At 36.5% G+C, this 19,128-nt stretch overlaps 1 long non-coding RNA gene across 1 annotated transcript in view; it reads left to right on the top strand.

Moving 5' to 3' along the window:
- The window catches only part of LOC106848013 (uncharacterized), a 122,879-nt gene extending 118,810 nt beyond the window's left edge, over positions 1-4,069 (top strand). Inside the window, exons 6-7 of the long non-coding RNA XR_001402298.3 lie at positions 234-281; positions 3,634-4,069. This is a non-coding gene — a long non-coding RNA (uncharacterized lncRNA). The remainder of the gene's footprint in view (positions 1-233; positions 282-3,633) is intronic.
- The last annotated feature ends 15,059 nt before the right edge of the window (positions 4,070-19,128 follow it).

The raw sequence follows: 19,128 nt of genomic DNA, 5'->3' as shown, positions 1-19,128 counted from the left end.
AATTATACGGAGATTATCCACAAGGACAGAGGATGAGAAAAATATTTTCACAAAATTTGAAAGGCTATTACTAAAGTACATATCATGTTACACTGATCTTTCTCTACAAATGATCAGAGGAGAGTTCAGGTCTTTTACTCCTGTAGTCTAATTACAGACCTCGCCATTTTAACCAGGAACAGAGATTACTGTGGCTTTTTCATCGTGGCTTATTGTTTGTAATCAATTTACAGGGTCATTACTTCTGATCAACCAGCATTATCTCCTCCCAAGACCTGCAGGTGAGGGTTATTTTCTTTCAAAGAAGTGCTTATAATTTTTTAGTGTGTTTGTCTCTTTTTCTTTGTCTGCTATGATATTTTCCAGACTGTGGGCACTTAACAAATATTAAATGATCATTCTTTATTGACCTGACTGGGCTTGGGAGCTTTCAGAATTTTCAAGGAAGCGTTTTAAATGTTTTGTGATCTTTAGGATTTTAAAATAGAATTATGATGACCTTTCCAAAGCAAGAAAGCAGAAAGTTGCTCCGATCTGAAGGCCCAGCAGTTAAAACTGATTATTGGTCTCTTTTGGCTCATTAATTGTATCTAAGCGGATACGGAGAGCCGAAGCTTTTGTTAAATAATCGACACACAGCTAATTCCAATTTGTAGTATGTCCTGGGGATGGTATTATAATACAGCACAAAATGGCCTCTGTGGCATAGAGTGGAGAGGCAAATAAATGCTGCATAGAGAGCCAAACAAGATGGCTCAGGGTCTCTCCTATCCTCAGTGCGAGTGTTGATGCCCCTTATGATGCTTATGGTGGCTTCATCACGGCCAAGACCACCTGAAGGCCCTTTGTATACCACTTTATTTCCTATTGCTGCTGTAAGAAATTACCAAAAATGTAGTGACTGAAAACAATGCAAGTTTATCACCTGGCAGTTCTGGGGGTCAGAAGTCTGACAAGAATCTTACTGGCCTAAAATAAAAGGATCAGCAGAGCTGCATTCCTCTGGGAGGCTCTAGGGAAGAAACCGTTTCCTTGCTTTTTCCAGTTTCTAGAGTCCGGCTACCTTCCTCGGCTCCTGACCCCATTCCTCCACCTTCAAAGCCAGCAGTGTAGCATCTTTGGATCTCTCTCCTGCTCTGACATTCCTGTTTCCCTCTTTTAAGGACCCTTATGATTACCTTGGGCTGAGCTGAATAATCCAAGATAGTCTTCCCATCTCAGTGTCCTTAAGCTAATCACACCTGCAAAGGCAAAGTTTCTTTTGCCATGTAAGGCAATAATTCACAGGTTTTGGGTATTAGGATCTGGATATCTTTGGGAGTACCATTATTTTGCCTACCACAAGCTAAAAATAAAATTTTAGACTATTTTTAAAAGACAATTTTGTGTTATGATGATAATTTTCAAGGTATACGAGAAGAATATTGTTTTAATATCAAAACAGTAAAATTAAAAATTGAGCAAATATGGAGGCTGGCCCCATGGCACAGAAGTTAAGTTCACGCACTCTGCTTCTGCAACCCTGGATTCACAGGTTCGGATCCTGAGTGCAGATCTATGCACCACTTGTCAAGCCATGCTGTGTCCCACATATAAAGTAGAGGAAGATGGGCACAGATGTTAGCTCAGGGCCAATCTTCCTCAGCAAAAAGAGGAAGATTGGTAATGGATGTTGGCTCAGGGCTAATCTTCCTCAAAAAAAAAAAAAAATTGAGCAAACATGATGATTAGTATGGTGGAAAAACTGGGTTTTCAACTGTCCTGGGTTTTAATCATGCCAATGCTATGCATTTGCTGAAGATTTTCTGATCTTTAATTTTGTTACCTAGATAATGAGTTTATAATGCCTACCTTATAGGATTCTTTGGAAAGCCTTATGTTGTTTTTATCACCTAGCATGGTAATTTCTTGACTTCCAATTCATTAACTACCTACTCAGGGAGAGCTAAAGTTTTAATGGTTAATTCTCAGTCAGTATATTGTTTGAACTACATATATTGTTTGTAAGTATTTCAGCTGGTCATTAAATACAAGTCAAGATAGCAGTCGGAATGTCCTTGGTGTTGCCTTGAGAAGAAGGATGCACAGATGTTCTCTTGTGTGCCAACTTTTATCTACTAGGATAAGACAGGGAAGAGAAAAATAATACTCCATTTGGCTAATTCCACTACTTGCTGGAAAGCGCTGGTTTCAAAGGCTTAGTCAAAAAGAAATGCAAAGCTGAGTGTTTAATATCAGAGAGCATTAGGTCTATGGTCTCATAGGTTGGTGACTGGACATTAATCAAATTAATATCGTCAACTAAATAGATTCTGTTGAAAAAGTAGAACAAATGAGGGCCAACAGGTGTTTTAGTCAGTTAATAAATAGACTGTTGTTATAGCCAGAAGGAAATGGATGAAAATTGAATTCAACATGATAAAATATTATTAGTTTTAACCTGAAGACAGATTGGCAAGTACTTGCTGTCAAAAATTCTTTTACACCTAATTTTTCCCCTCTTTATTTTGCTACATAAATAAATGGATTCCATGTCCTCTCTAATTCATTGGTTTATCTGGAATTCTGATCTAATACTGTAATTTTGTTATCATTTGATATCAAGATTTGTTAGAACTGATATTTATATATTTGGAAATATGTACCTTTTGGGTGGCTGCTTTAATATTCTTTAAACTGAAAATTTATTTTTTGATATTTTGGCTGGTCGTGATTTGTCAAGATAAAATAGGCTACAATTGGAGCATGCATGTACTACTATATTTCTAATTTTAATAATTCATAAAATCATATGTTTTAGGAGGTTTGATTTAGCACTTCTTGCAAGGGTTAGTATTAAATAATAATTTTGATTTTGTTGCCCCATTGGTTGTATAAAATTATTAATTTTCAATGTTGAATACATTCTTGTAAAAGTACCATCAAATAGCTAATACAGTATAAAGAAATCATAAGCCTTTCTTCAGAAAGATATCTAAGCTGATGAACTATAAAATTTTGAGTTCTTTTGAGTGTCACTTGGAGTTCTGGGGGATGTCTCCCTTTTGAATTCAGAAATCATAAATTGAATATCTTGATATACTTGAGTAAGCGGTAAATGAGTGCTGCTTTTGCAATTGACTCATAGATGTGATCCTAAGCAGGAGGGCAAAGATGAAGAGGGTAAAAATGAATAATAAATGTATTTTAAAATGAGTTTTAACATGTAGAGAGGACCCAAATTTTTCCAGCACTCTGAAACATCACTGTTTCTTTTTCTTTACCATGCTTCTTAAAGAATAGAATATGTGGCTGGTTGATTATTTCATCCTTATTATTATGCTATCTTAAAAATAAATTCTTTAGAAATATTTTTCCTTGTAATAATATGCCCAAATGGCTCTTCATTTTACAGATCTCATGTAGAAAACTGTATTTTTCCCTAAGACTTTCTTCCAGTAATATTTGCTGCTAATACACTTAAAACATTTTTTGTAGAAATTTACTTTGTTATCTTGATGTGAGGGTTAACTTCTTTCAATGACAAACAAGTCAAAATGGAATCAGAAATATATGTTATGGGGTGGAAAATTTCTTCACAACTTCAGCTTCTTTTTTAGGCTTAAATTTTTCTTTCATTTTTTTTTCTTCCAGGATTCTGAAGAATTCCAGCCTCCCTACTGTTGCCTCTTACATAGATTCATGTTGAATATGTATTTCCCAGCATCTAGAGATGCTGATTCAGTGTACTTGGTGACAGGTGTCTCAATGACAAAGACAGGAGGCCTTTAAAATCTTCGGTTGGGGAGTGTCAGGATGGGTATGACACAGGCCCATGCTGGCAATCTAAAATGAAGGCTGTTGGCATAATTGCTTTTCATTCAAAAGTTAAGAAATGCAGCTGCGTCCTCTTCACCTCCAGTTCTTGGAATCTCTATGCATGGAATGGAGAATTGCCTCCTTCATTTCTGAATTTCCGTTCCCTCCTTCTTTAAACTAACTAAAGATCAATGAACTGAGTGCTATTCTGGTTCTCACTAGACTTACCCTGGCCGAAATAATCCATTTAGCAGGAAAATAAATCTAACGTAAAGAGAAAGACCCTGTGTTCTTCTTTATACAAAAGCAAATATCTCTTTTCCTTCCAGTGACAGGGGCAAACAGGCACTGCAGTATAACCTGAGGCGACATGGAAACAGAGAGCAGAAGGCACTGCATTTCTCCAGAAATGAGTCATACTATTTATTCAGATGACAGGAAGGATAAATTAGCTGAAGATTTATAGGAATCTATTAACTCTTGTGCATGAGTTGCAAGTTAATTGAACTATAAGAATATGTTCATCCATGAATTGCTCTTAGCTGTGCAGGGCAAACTGTGTGGATAAACACACATGTTAATAATTTTTAAAAATAAGCCCGACTTAGAAAAACGATAGTCTGCAGTGGGTTAAAAAATCAATTTAATCAATATACTTCTATATTTCTTCACATGGATTAATTACTTACATGTTTTCTGCCTGAATTTGACTATACATATATACATCTCTTCATAATTTGGTAAGGAAGCTTTGGTCACAAAAATCCTAGCCAGCACTTTGAATTGTTGAATAAAGTTTCTCCTTAAATGAACATCATTACAACCTTAGGGTTTCTGGATAATTTGAATCGGTTTTACAGTCCACAGTCGGTAGTGTCAAAGGGGCCGCTGATGGCATAGGAGCAGCCTTGACAGTTGTCAGCTTACCATACATCCAGTGTGGTGCCTCTGAATTTGATCACTGTCGGGAACAAATCATAGGTAAATGGATACCAGTTCTAATAATGAAGCAGACTGAAGTGGCCCAAGACCTTCTTACTAAATTTAAAGGAAGGCAACATCAGAGCCCAATAGCTACTGCCCACCCACGTTTTCCTTTTTGACTACACTGTGGTAAGGAGGAGAGACAGGTAGGCTTAGGAATGCGTTGAAGCTAATGGTGAGGTTAGCACACCTATGTATAACAAAGCAAAAAGTATCCTCATGCGGGCATTTGAAGAGCAAAACATGGGGTAATTAAATGTATGTATCTGTTTAAGTCACCTCTGCCAGCAACTGCCTGTGGGTAGGTTCAAATTACTAGCTTCTACTGAAAGAAGAGCTCTTATCTTTTTTTTTTTAATTGTTTTTAAAGATTTTATTTTTTCCTTTTTCTCCCCAAAGCCCCCCGGTACATAGTTGTATATTCTTCGTTGTGGGTCCTTCTAGTTGTGGCATGTGGGACGCCACCTCAGTGTGGTTTGATGAGCAGTGCCATGTCTGCGCCCAGGATTCGAACCAACGAAACACTGGGCCGCCTGCAGCGGAGCGTGCGAACTTAACCACTCGGCCACGGGGCCAGCCCCTGAAAAGCTCTTGTCTTTTGATCATGTTATATTTTGTGTTATGTAAGGAAAAAAGCCAGTGTAATTCTTGAATGTATTTTCATGTGATCTTTCTTTCTTTTTCTTTCTTTCAACTTTCCTTCCTTCCTTTCTTTCTCTTTTTCTGTCTCTCTCTCTTTCTCTCTTTCTTTCCCCCTCCCTCCCTTCCTTCCTTCCTTTTTGGTTTGATTCTTTTATTCATGGCTGGTAGGTATGATATCTTCAGTATTAAGACCTGCAATTATGGAAAACCTGCACATGGGACTGTTTATTTAAGCAGCATACACATATTTTGATTTAGTAGATCCAGAAAAATAACATTGCTCTGACCTCTGCAATTGTGAACTAAAAAGACCCTTGAAAAGGCCTTTGAAGATTTAGTACGAACTCTCCTCTTGACAAATATATTATCCTGTTTGAAGATAGTGAAACTGTAAGTTACTTCATTCAAATGAAATACTGTCATTCAAAATGACTAAGCCACAGGTTGCTATCTGTTGGTTCAGTCCGGGCTTCTGGATGTTTCAGAGGGCCAGTCTACAGCTTCTCCTTTTCCCAGTGTTTTCTACATCCTCCTCGAAGTGTGGATTCTGTTGGACTATGACATTTGAGGAATGCTCTGGTACCCTGTGTTTCTTCAGTGTACCAGCTGCGGAGTGATTAGTGAATCATTTTAGGACATTACATACTAATTGCTAAAATGATTAAGGCTCTTTCCTCTCCTATACTCAATCCCTTAACCCATCATTTTCCACTTTCACAATTTAAACACAGATTATCCAAATTTTGATTCACTAACATGCTCATTTAGCTGAAGATCAAATTTTGTTTCTGAGAGATTCGCATCAGTTTTCCCTGATTTCTTGCAACTGAGGCAGCAAATCATCATTCTTGGCCAACATATGGAAAGAGAGGGGGAAGGGAGAGGAGGAGGGGGCGGGGAAGGGTGGGAGAGGGAGATTTGCTTACTCTGGGACCGATTTGGAGCTAAGCTGTCCATTTTACCAAGAACCACACTGAAATCTAAACACTTGAAGTCATTGCTGGCTTTCTCCTCCACCAAGGTTAAACTTCACAGCATCTGGACACTAAGTCACGTTTCAACAGATGGAAACAAGACAATTAGGTATTTTTAAAAAACTGTTTGAGAGTCTCATTTTGTTGCAGAGTCCTTTTTGCACAAAACTGTCTTAGAATCTGAATATCAGTGTGTTTTTACAACCGTGATAATATCATATTCATCTCCAGAGATAAGAAAGTGTGACTGCATTCTTGAGAGCAAAGAGAAAATTCTTACTGATAAAATGGTCAAACAGGGCTTGATAACAATTTATTTCTGACCTTTTAATGCCTTCTGTTCTTAATGATTTTCTGTCATTTCTGTCTCGTCCAGGCTTGAAGCTCAGTCTCAGAGGTGCTCAGCTTTATGTTGCCACTTAACTTTCAGTTTCCATTTTCAGCATAGAAAGGTAAATCAGTCATTGTCACTTTGGCTTCTGAAGGTTTGCCAGGCCCCGCGTGGGATTATGACGTAGATCTAAAGGGTGTTTCACAGGCCTTTGACTTTAATCTTGATATAATCATGGAAATGTCTTAGGACTTTTAGAACTTAATTATTCTGTTAGCCTCACGTCTTCCTTTGTGTGGGTCTTTGGTTCATTACTTTGGTCCCATCCGTCCTCTGACCTATCAAGAAGTGATTAAAGGAAGAAAAAAAATATTCCGGGATATCGTCTGTGACCTGTCTCCTTGGCTGACAATTGTCTCTTTCTCAATGCCCTCCTTTTCTTTTGTCTTCTTTTCTTTTTCTTTTCTACCTTATTTCTAAGGAGATAACACGTGCGTTCCTCTAGCTTGGGCCTCGTGGAACAGTTGTAGAGCTGGCAGAACCACCCTCTGAGAAGTTAGTACATTGTGCTTTGTTTCAGAATATTTCTGGGTCTACTTTTTATTTTATCAGTTGGAGCCCAGTGAGACAGCAATCCACCTAGAGATCATCTTTGGGTCAAGGAAGAAATGGGAAAAAGGAGTCTCAAAGGAATGGTCTATGGAGATTGTGTCTTGAAAAGATTAAAACTGTGGTTCTAATACATTTATCCAGACAGATTTGTCTACAGATCTGTGATATAGATTATTGTATGTGTGTATTACTCAAAACTTCTTCACTTATAAGTGAAGGAAACTGATCTCAATCTGGCTTAAGCCAGGAAGTCTTCAAGGATGACTGGCTTCTGGAACTCCAGCAGTTTGCTAATTCTCTCTTGTTCTTTCTCTCTCCTTGACCCTTCCCTCTTTTTTTCTCTTCTTGCTTGCCTCTCCATCTTCTGTGTGTTGCCCTTCTTCTTTCCTGCCAACGGTTAGCTCTCTGCATATGATGGGAAAGGTGGCTACTGGCAGATCCAGTCCACACAGAAAAGAGTCGCCTTTCTCCCAGCATTCATAGAACGTCTCCCGGGGAAGTACTTGAATTGGCCCTAAAAGGATTCCATGACCACCTCGTGGCTCAGTCACTGTGAATAGGGAATTGGGAGCCTGGATGTGTATGTGCTCATCTCTGCTGACAGGCTGTGGCCCAAACCTATGACTGGTTGCCATACCATATTGGATGGAGGAAGGGCAACTCAGCAAAGGAAGACTGGTCTGCTGCTACCAGAATTAGGGTACAAGAAAGCGTGTTGGGAAGGCCATATTTACTACAATATGGATCTCTGTATATTGCTACGTATATAGCAAACCAAAAAATCAACATACTTAGAGGGATATTTGATGTTAATTTACATTTATTGAATACCTACTATAGATAGAAAATGGTTCCAGGTGCTACTGTGTACTTTTTTATGATAACAAATAATAAGTGCACTTTGCATTTTCATGGTGGTTTCATATCCGTTGTCTAAAGAATTCTCAAAGAGACATATTTCTTCTGTTTAACAAAATATCATGCAGAGGTTAGGGAACTTGCTTATGAACAGTCCTGCTAAGTTTCACGGTGTTTTTAAACAGTTGCTTACTAACAAAATAGAGATTTTTAAAGTATATGTATATATTTAAACTGTATATTATGGAGAATGGAAAAGTACCTTAAGATCACTGTCCTGAGCAGTTACTGCCCTTGAGTCTTGTTTCTAGACCTCATCGATATGTCGTTAACACTTAGATCAATAAACAATTATTGTTCTTTGTGAGATGCTGTGAGAAGATTTGGAAAGTTTACAGGTAGTAGGCATACTTTACCAGGGACTGTCAAATGTACAACTAAGGACTAAAATGTATTATTTATAGATCTATCTATTATCTATCTATCTATCTATCTATCTATCTATCTATCTATCATCTACCTACCTACCCATCTATCTAAGTCCAGAAAGATCTGTATATATCAATCAACCAAAGTCATATAAAAGATATTTGAATTTTTTTTTCCTTCTACAGATTTCCACGGGGAGCAGAGCTGATATTACTGGCTCTGTGCCTCATGGTGAGTTACGGTTATAATGGGGACAGCAGGCTTCTATAACTCTGTTTAATAGAAAGCAGGGTACCAGCAGAGATTTTCTAACTCTGCATTTAAAATCCCCCCAATAGCTATTATTACTTCTTAAAACCATTTGAGCATTAGCACCAAATCAAGTGGAATAGTTTCATTTAAATAATTTAAGGGGCTGACTGATGTTCTCACATTGGCCATAATAAATAATATTATTAATTTCGAGAGTGAGAAGAGGATCAGAATATTGTGATTTTGATTTTCTTTCACCTGAAAAGTATTTTGAAAAGGATTAAAGAAGCAGGTTTTCCTCCTCAGGTGTGCCTCCCCATGTACCCACCTCTGGTCCTTTCATAGAAACTCCACCCATTGTGTTTGGCCCCGAGTACCAGCCCTGGAAGGGCGGTGTCCTGTGGTGGGAAGTTTTAGTCTTCTGTGGAACAAGCTTATTGATCAGCAGGGTTTGCTCACTCAAGTGTAAGGACATTCTGATTCTTTCCCTTGGGTTTTCTTTTCTTTCCTGAGAAAACCCTTATGAAGAATTCTTTTACCCCTCTTACAGTGCTTCCAATCAATCTTTCATTTGATATGCTGTGAAAAAAAATAAGAAAAAAACTCCTCAAGTCTTATCTCCAAGGGAAAAACTCTTCATACAACAGCTACTCTCCTTTGTTTACATTATCTGTATTTTCTTGGGGGTTGTCATCGTAACTCTATTTTTAAGACTAAAAGTTTGAATTTTTGTCTTTTCTGCAGTGCCATGAACATTCAAATACCACTACGTTTCTCAAAACTCTGGTCATAAAAATTATTTGAAAATACAGATTTCCAGTTTCCTCCTTGAAATTTGGATGTAGTGAGTCTGGGGTGGGGCTTGGAATCAATGTTTTTAATCCGAGTGATTTAAGTACGGGAAATATTGGATTACCTCCTTTAATTTGACAAATTAATGACAATTACACCACTCGATATTCCAAAATGAATATCAGCAGTTGTTATTTCATGTTCTTTAGTTTAGCATTTTGGGCTTCACATTTCATGGAACTAGCATTGTCATCTCCAGAGAATCCTTTCATTTTGGAACTGAAGTTGCCTCTGCTCAGCTAAGGTCTTTTTTAAGGTGATATTTGAGGGTCTTTGGTTACTCATGATGGCCTGAAAGAGAGGAGAGGAAAATCAGAACTCAAAGGGCAATTGCTCCAAACTGGCTGACCTAGTGCTAAGGATGAGGACCAACCAGGAAGTAGCATGCTTTGATAAGTGTGTAATGAAAAATTTACTAGCAGAGGAAACAAGCCTGGAAATGGATGGGAGCCAAGAACATCTGTGTTCCTGGTATCCCAAATGTGTGGAAGGAACAGATGCAGCTGAATATATAACAGAAACCCTGGCACAATTCCTAATAATGTGGAGGAGAACTCTGGATGTGCACAGGCTTTCTGAAACTCAGAAAAATGAAAAATACTGGGGAACTCCCAAGTAATAATATTAGCTATCTTCAGGAGAGATATTATTAAAGTGGCTCAAGACATCGAAGACAGCTTATTTACATAACAGAAAAGGAAGTTACCCATTGCACACACCCGATAAGACAACTCAGCAAATATATTGTTTATAAATATAACAATACAATTACATTTAAGCATAAATATGAGAAGTGAAGCATAAGATTTGTTTTATACTTGCTTCTTATGTTCGCTATGAAACTATAATCTCTTTCAAGACCGGCACATAAGCTTCGCCTTACTAAGTAGTTTCATACTTTTCATGGGCTCAGCCAATAGTTCTAAGAATGACTGCACTGAGGTAGCTAGAGATTAGAACAAATATAAAGTGCAACTAGGAAGAGGCAGGTCATAGCAGCTGCTCTTTTGCTTATTCCATTATACCAAGAAAATTTATTTTAAAGCTCTTATTAAATGAGTATGTGGGTAGGCCACAGTAGTTGGCATAATTTTAATATTGTGTATGTGGTTGGGGTGGACAGAGAACACCCTTTCCTTGGCTACATTCTGGCTAGGATTGACCGTGTGGTACAATTCTGATCCATGAAATGTAAGTGGAATTCTGTTGGGTCAGTTTTTGTTTTGTTGATAAAAATGGATAGACTAGGCTGGCATGCCCCTTGGCCTTTCCTTCTTCCTGCCTGCAATGTGGTGAGAATGCTAGAGACGCAACAGCCACACTGTGATTATGAGGTGACCAACACAAAGATGAAAGCAGATCCCCTAAACGTGACTGAGTGGAAGGATCTTTTGACTCCCTCGTGGCCACTGCACCAACACTACACTGCTATCCCTGGCCTTTGTTTATGTGAGAAGAGAAAAACTAATCTGTTTAAGCTACACTTGGTCAAGATTTCTGATACTTGCTGCTGAACACATTCTTAATGGATGTAGTCATTATAAACTATTAATAACTCCAGTTCTGTATGAAATTTTAAAGTATGTTTTCAGTATCCTTAGCCTTGCTTTTCTGCACAATTTCCTGAGTCACTATTGTCAGAGCTACCTGTCCTCGATGAACACACCAATTATTTACGTGTCAAATCTTCTCATCTGTTCTGGCCACTATTTTTTTTAGCTAACATTTATTCCAAAAAATGATGTTATATTCCGCTTAACATTACTGTCTGTATATATTTGTATTTCATTGCTTAAAAATATGACTTTAATTCAAAATATCATGTATGTGCATAATGTTGGGCGTGAAAGCTTTGTCAAAAGAGAAAACATTGATTATGGAGTTTTAGACAAAGCTAGGAATGAGAAAATTTTGGCAGTGGGTGGAGGAGTAGGAACATCTTTGTAAGTCATAATGACATACAAATTTCTATTCTTAAGCCTAGCTCTGAATAAAAATTCTTACCTGGTTTAGGTAGATCAGCTACACTAAATTTTTATTTTATGTGCCTTCCTTTGTCATCAATTCTAAATTTACTTTTCTTGCTATTACATTGGGACTCACAATTAAATTTATTTAAAATAATTATTTTACTACAATATCCCTTTCATTCAAATGCTTAAAGAAGTCATTAATTTGCCTGGATATAACTAGGTTCATAATATCAGTTAAACTAATGTGGTTGCAACTCTGCCTCCGAGTGAAGGAGAGAGGGAAGGAAGGTTGGACAGAAGTGTCCTAGACTGCCATGCTGTCTAAGGAGAGTTCTGGAACACTGGGGAGGCCTCCAGACAGAGTTGGCTGACAGACGAGTCTCTCAGGATTGAGCCTACCTCAGTATTCCTAGCACACTTAGCTAGTGCCTGGGATCCACCTGTGGAAACACTTGCCTCAGTGCAAACATAGTGATGGAATCCAGAGCCCAGCAGCTGGGGTCCTTAGTTAATTATGTCCCCACAGTGGGAGGCCTGCAAGGGGCATTCTCTTGCTCCCACAGTAGATCCTAAAACATCAACTTCTAGGAGGAATCATTTAAGAAATTTTCCTTACAATTTTGAAAAAATTGATAGTCTAAGCTGATAATTACTAGAGAATAATATTTCTTTTGAAGAAAATACTCCTGATGATAACTAATGGAGAAAATAAGAATTTTAAGAAAGTTAAGGATTTTTCAAATCCACTGCTTTCTCCACAATACCTTTATTTCATTCTCTCTTTTTGGAGTCACTTCTGATTTCATGAAAAGCTATGTTTGAGAATATAAGAAAGAAGGACTCCAGTTGTGATGATTTGCTCTCAAGAAAGACATATCATTCATTTATCAAACAAATATTTATTGAACATTTTCTATGTACCAGATGTTTTTCTGTATGATAAGGATATAGCAGTGGAGAGAAAAACAGGATATATTTACTGTCAATCTTCATTCATGTTAAAACAGAAATTACTGGGCCGCACCTCCAGAATTTTTGATCCAGTAGGCCTAGGGTAGGGCCAACCCATATTACTGTAATGGTCCCAGGATATGAAAGTGAAGAAATGGACTATTTGGTGAACATGACTGTCTCTGCCACAAAAGTAAAGAGTAGAGAGTGAAGAACAGATTTGAATAATTATTAAGAGCTATAAAGCTAGATAAAGCTTCTTGGTTAGGAAATTCAGACGTCATTCACACCAACTCAGATGAAGATATGGAAGACACTTTATGTTTTTCAATGTTGTGAATAATATTTAGTTAGGAGGAATAGTTAAGATATTAACTGACATCTGGAATGACAGAACACAACCAAAGGATAAAATTCACTAGAAGTTATGACTTCAGGTTTTATAAAATAAAACCCTCAAATATAGGGTTCAAAATTCATTTGTTATTCATTCAACAACTATTTATTTAGTAACTACTATGTGCCAAGCATGATTTTGTGTTAGGGATATAGCCGTGATCTCTTTTTTCCCCAGCTGTGTTGAGATACTATTGATATGTAACATATGTAAGTTTAAGGTATACAACGTGATGATTTGATACACGTATATATTGCAAAATGATTACCACAGGAAGCTTAGTTAATACCTCCATTCTCTCATATAATTATCATTTTTTGATGATTGTAAGATTTACTCTCTTAACTTTCAAGTATATAATACAGTATGGTTAATTATAGTCACCATGCTGTATATTAGATCCCCAGAACTTATTCACATTATAGCTAGAAGTTTGTAACCTTTGACCAAATCTGCCCATTTCTTCTACCCTACAAGACCCTGGCAACCACCAATTCTGCTCCCTATTTCTATGAGCACAGCATTTTAGATTCCACATATAAGTAAGAGCATACAGTATTTATCTTTCTCTGTCTGACTTATTTCACTTTGCATAATGCCCTCAAGGTCCATTTATGTTCTTGTAAAAGGCAGGATTTCCTTTTTTATTAATGGCTGAATAATATATGTATATTATTGTATATATATATGTATCCATTCATTCATTAACGAACACTTAAGTTGTTTCCATATCTTGAGTATTGTAAATAATGCTTCAATGAACATGAGGCTGTAGATATCTTTTTGAGTTACTGTTTTTGTTTTCTTTGGATAAATACAATTGCTAGATTATATGGGAGTTCTATTTTTAATTTTTTGGGGACCTCCATGCTGTTCTCCATAGTGCCTGCACCAATTTACATTCCCACCAACAGTGTGCACAAGAGTTCCCTTTTCTCAGCATCCTTGCCAACATTTGTTATTTCTTATCTTTTTGATAATAGCCATTCTAACAGGTGTGAGGTGATAACTCCTTGTAGTTTTTTCTTTTTCTTTTCTTTTTTCTTGGTGGGGAAGATTGGCTCTGAGCCAACATCTGTGCCATTCTTCCTCTATTTTGTGTGGGATGCTACCACAGCATGGCTTGAAGAGCAGTGCTAGGTCCACACCCAGGATCTGAACCTGTGAACCCCAGGCTGCTGAAGCAGAGCATGTGAACTCAACCACCATGCCACCAGGCTGGCCCCAACCCTCTGCGCGTGTTTTAGTTGGATTGTTTGGGAGTTTTTTTGCTATCAAATGTATGAATTCCCTATATATTTTAGATATTAACCCCTTATCAGATAGATGGTTTAAAAATATTTTCTCCCAGTCCATAAGTTGCCTTTTCATTTTGCTGATTTCTTTTTTCTGTGTAGAAGCTTTTTAGTTTGATGTAGTCCCACTTGTTTATTTTTGCTTTTGTTGCTTGTGCTTTTAGTATCAAATCCAAAAAATTGTTGCCAAAACCAACATCAAGGAAATTTTTCTCTGTTTTCTTCTTGTAGTTTTGTAGTTTTAGGTCTTATATTTAAGATTTTAATCCATTTCGAGTTAATTTGTGTGAGTGGTATAAGATGAGAGTTCAGTTTCATTCTTTTGCATGTGTATATCCAATTTTCCCAACACCGTTTATTGAAGAGACTATCCTTTCCCCATTGAGCGTTCTTGGCTCCCTTATCAAATATGAGTTGCCTGTACGCGCATGGACTTATTTCTGGGCTCTCTATTCTGTTCTGTTTGTCCACGTGTCTCTTTTTATGCCAGTACCATACTGTTTTGATTACCGTAGCCTTGTAAAACAGCTTGAAGTAGGAATTATGATGTCTCCAGCTTTGTTCTTTCTCATAATTGCATTGGCTATTCAGGGTCTTTTGCAGTTCCAGATAAATTTTAGGATTATTTGTTCTATTTCTGTGAAAACTGCCATTGGAATTTTGATAGAGATCACATTGAATCTATAGATGGCTTTGGGCACTATGGACATTTTAACAATATTTATTCTTCTAATCCATGAACACGGTATTTCTTTCTACTCACTTGTATCTTCTTCAGTTTCTTTCATCAAGTCTTCTGATTTTCAGTGTACAGCTCTTCCTCCTCCTTGCTTAAATTTATTTCTAGGTATTTTATTGTCTTGATGCCCCTGTAAATGGGATTGTTTTCTTTGTTTCTTTTTTAGATATTTCACTGTCAGTGTATAGAAACCCAACTTATTTTTGCATGTTGATTTTTGTATCCTGCAGCCTTACTGAGTTTGCTGATTAGTTCTAACAGTTTTTTGAAAGAGTCATTAGAATTTTCTATATATACAATTACATCATCTGCAAACAGAGGCCATTTTACTTTTTTTTAAGATTTGGATGATTTTTACTTCTTTTTCTTGCCTAACTGCTCTGCCTAGGACTTCCAGTACTATGTTGAATAGGAGTGATGAGAGTGAACATTCCTGCCTTGTTCCTGATCTTAAAGGGAAAGCTTTCAAAGTTTTACCATTGAGTAGGATGTTGGCTGTGGGTTTGTGATATATAGCCTTTGTTTTGTTGAGGTATATTCCCTCTCCCCCAAGTTTCTTGAGAGTTTTCATAATGAATCGATGTTGAATTCTGTCAGATGCCTTTTCTGCATCTATTGAGATGATCATATGTTTTTCTAATCTTTCACTCTGCTAATGTGGTGTATCACAGTTATTGATTTGCTTATGTTGAACTATCCTTGCACTCCAGGGAGAGATCCCACTTGATCATGGTATATGAACCTTTCAATGTGCTGTTGAATTTTGTTTGGTAGCAGTTTCTTGAGATTTTGCATTTATACTCATCAGGGATGTTGGCCTGTAATTTTCTTTCTTCTTCTTCTTCTTCTTCTTCTTTTTCTTTTTTTTACAATGTCTTTATCTGAGTTTGATATTAAGGTAACACTGATTTCACAAAATGGGTTTGACAGTATTTCCTCCTCTTCAATTTTTAAAAGAGTTTGAGAAGAGGTGGTGTTAATTCTTCTTTAAACGTTTGGTAGAATTAACCAGGGTAACCATCTGGTCCTGAGGTTTTCTTTGTTAGGAGGTTTTTTATTACTGATTCAATCTACTTACTTGTTATTGGTCTTTTCAGATTGTCTATTTCTTCATGATTCAGTTTGGGTAGGTTGTGTGTTTCTAGGAATTTATCCATTTTGTCTAGGTTATCCAATTTGTTGGCGCATAATTATTTATAGTAGTCTCTTGTGATCCTTCGTATTTCTGTGGTATCAGTTGTAATGTCTTCTCTTTCATTTCTGATTTTATTTATTTGAGTCTTCTCTCTTTTTCTTAGCTTAGCTAAAGGTTTGCCAATTTTATCTTTTTGACAAACCAGCTCTTAATTTCATTGATCTTTTCTATTATTTTTCTAGTCTCTATTTCATTTATTTCTGCTTTGCTCTTTGTTATTTCCTTCCTTCCTTCTGCTATCTTTGGGATTGATTTGCTCTTCTTTTAATGGTTCTTGAGGTGTAAAAGTAGGTGGTTTATTTGTGATCTTTCTTTTTTCTTAAGGTAGGCATTTATCACTACATACTTCCCTCTTAGAACTGCTTTGGGCCAGCCTGGTGGAGCAGCGGTTAAGTTCACATTTTCCACTTTGGTGGTCCAAGGTTCAATGCTTCAGATCCTGGGTGCAGATCTACTCACTGCTTGTCAAGCCACGCTGTGGCAGGCATCCCACATACAAATAGAGGAAGATGAGAATGAATGTTAGCTCAGGGCTAATCTTCCTCAAAAAAAACCGAAAAGAACTGCTTTTACTGCATCCCAAAGGTTACATATGATGGGTTTTCATTTTCATTTGTTTCAAGATATTTTTTTCGTTCGCCTTTTGGTTTCTTCCTTGACACACTGGTTGTTCAAGAGTGTGTTGTTTAATTTCTACATATTTGTTAATTTTCCAGTTCTCTTCCTATTATTGATTTCTAGTTTCATACCATTGTTGGTGGAAAAGATACTTGGTATGATTTTAATCTTCTTATATTTGCTAAGGCTGGCTTTGTGACCTAACATATGATGTATCCTGGAGACTGTTCCATGTGCTTTGAGAAGAATGTATATTTTGCTGCTTTTGGGTGCAATGTTTTGTACATGTATGTTAGGTCCATTTTGTCTAAGGTATAGTCCATAGGAATGTTTCCTTATTGATTTTCTGTCTGGATGATTTATCCATTGTTGAAAGTGGGGTATTGATGTCTCCTACTATTATTGTATTTTTGTCTATTTCTCTCTTCAGATCTGTTAGTATTTGTTTAATATATTTAAGTGTTCCAATGTTGGATGTATATATATTTGCAGTTGTTATATCCTCTTGATGAATTGACCCCTTTATCATTATATGATGATCTTGTTTGCTGTTACTCTTTTTGACTTAAAGTCTATTTTGTCTAAGTATAGCTGTGTCTGCTCTCTTATGGTTTTCATTTGCATAGAATATCTTTTTCCATGTCTTCACTTGATTCTGTGTGTGTCCTTAAGGTTGAAATGAGTCTTTTGTAGGCAGCATACAATTGAGTCTTTGAAAAAAATTTATTCAATAATTCTATGCCTTTTGATTGGAGAATTTAATCCATTTATATTTAAAGTAATTATTGATAGGTAAAAACTTATTAATGCCTTCTTATTAATTGATTTCTGTCTCTTTTTTGGTCCCCTGTTTCTTTCTTCCTCTTTTGCTGTCTTTCTTTGTGAATTGGTGACTTCCATAGTGGTATACTGTGATTCCCTTCCCTTTATCTTTTGTGTATCTACTGTAGGTTTTTTTTGTAGTTACCCTGAGGCTTGCATAAGCTATCTTATAGATACAATAGTTTGTTTTAAGCCGATAACAACTTAACTTTTATTCCGCATAAAACTCTATTCTTTTACTCTCCCATCTTTTATGTTTTTGATGTCACAATTTACCTCTTTTTATATTGTGTATCCATTAACAAATTACTGTAGCTATAGCTATTTTTCAAACTTTTGTCCTTTAAGCCTTTATACCAGAGTTAAGTGATGAACACATCACCATATTACGGTATTGGAGTATTTAAAATTTGACTCTATGCTTAACTTTAACAGTATATTTTATATTTTCACATGTTTTTATGTTACTAATTAATATCCTTTCATTTCAGTTTTAAGAGCTCCTTTCAGCATTTCTTGTAATGCAAGTCTAATGGTGATGAACTCCTCCGGCTTTTGTTTGTTTGGGAAAGTCTTTATCTCTCCTCCATTTCTGAAAGACAACCTTGCTGGGTAAAGTATTCTTGTTTGGCAGTTTTTTCATTTCAGCTCTTTGAATTATCATCTCACTCTCTTCTGGCCTGTAAGGTTTCTGCTGAGAAATCTGTAGATTGCCTTATGGGGGTTCCCTCATATATATATGGAATTTTCTGTTCTCTTGTTGCTTTTAAAATTCTCTTTGTCTGCTGATTTCAAACAGTTGTAATATATTGTGTCTTGGACAAGATTCTTTGGGTTGAAATTTTGGGGTGATCTCTTACCTTCATCATCTTGAAAGTCCAAATCTCTCTCCAAAGTTTGGAAATTTTCAGCCACTATTTCTTTGAAAAAGCTTTCTGCCCCTTCCTCCTTCTCTTCTTCTGGGACTCTAGTAATATGTATATTGTTTCATTTAACGGTATCCCATAATTTATGTAGGCTTTCTTTGCTCTTTTTTATTCTTTTTTCTTTTCGTTCCTCTGACTGGATGATTTCAAATGACCTGCTGCAAGTTCACTAATTCTTACTTCTACTTGGTTGAGTCTGTTATTGAATACTCCAGTTCAGTCATTGTGTTCTTCAAATCTAGGACTTCTGTGTTATTACTATTATTATTGGTTTCTATTTCTTTATTGAACTTCTCATTTTGTTCATGCATTGTTTTTCCACTTTTATTTAGTTGTCTATCTGTGTCTTGGTGCAGTTCACTGAATTTCTTTAAGAAGATTATCCTGAATTCTTTGTCAGACTGTTCATTTATCTCCATTTCTTTAGGGTTAATCATTGAAGTTTTATTAGTTTCCTTTGGTGGTGTCATGTTTCCTTGA

Source organism: Equus asinus, chromosome 18 (assembly GCF_041296235.1).
Source record: "Equus asinus isolate D_3611 breed Donkey chromosome 18, EquAss-T2T_v2, whole genome shotgun sequence".
Lineage (NCBI taxonomy): Eukaryota > Metazoa > Chordata > Mammalia > Perissodactyla > Equidae > Equus > Equus asinus.
The sequence above is the reverse complement of the archived record's forward strand: the minus strand, read 5'-3'. Positions and strand labels throughout refer to the sequence as shown.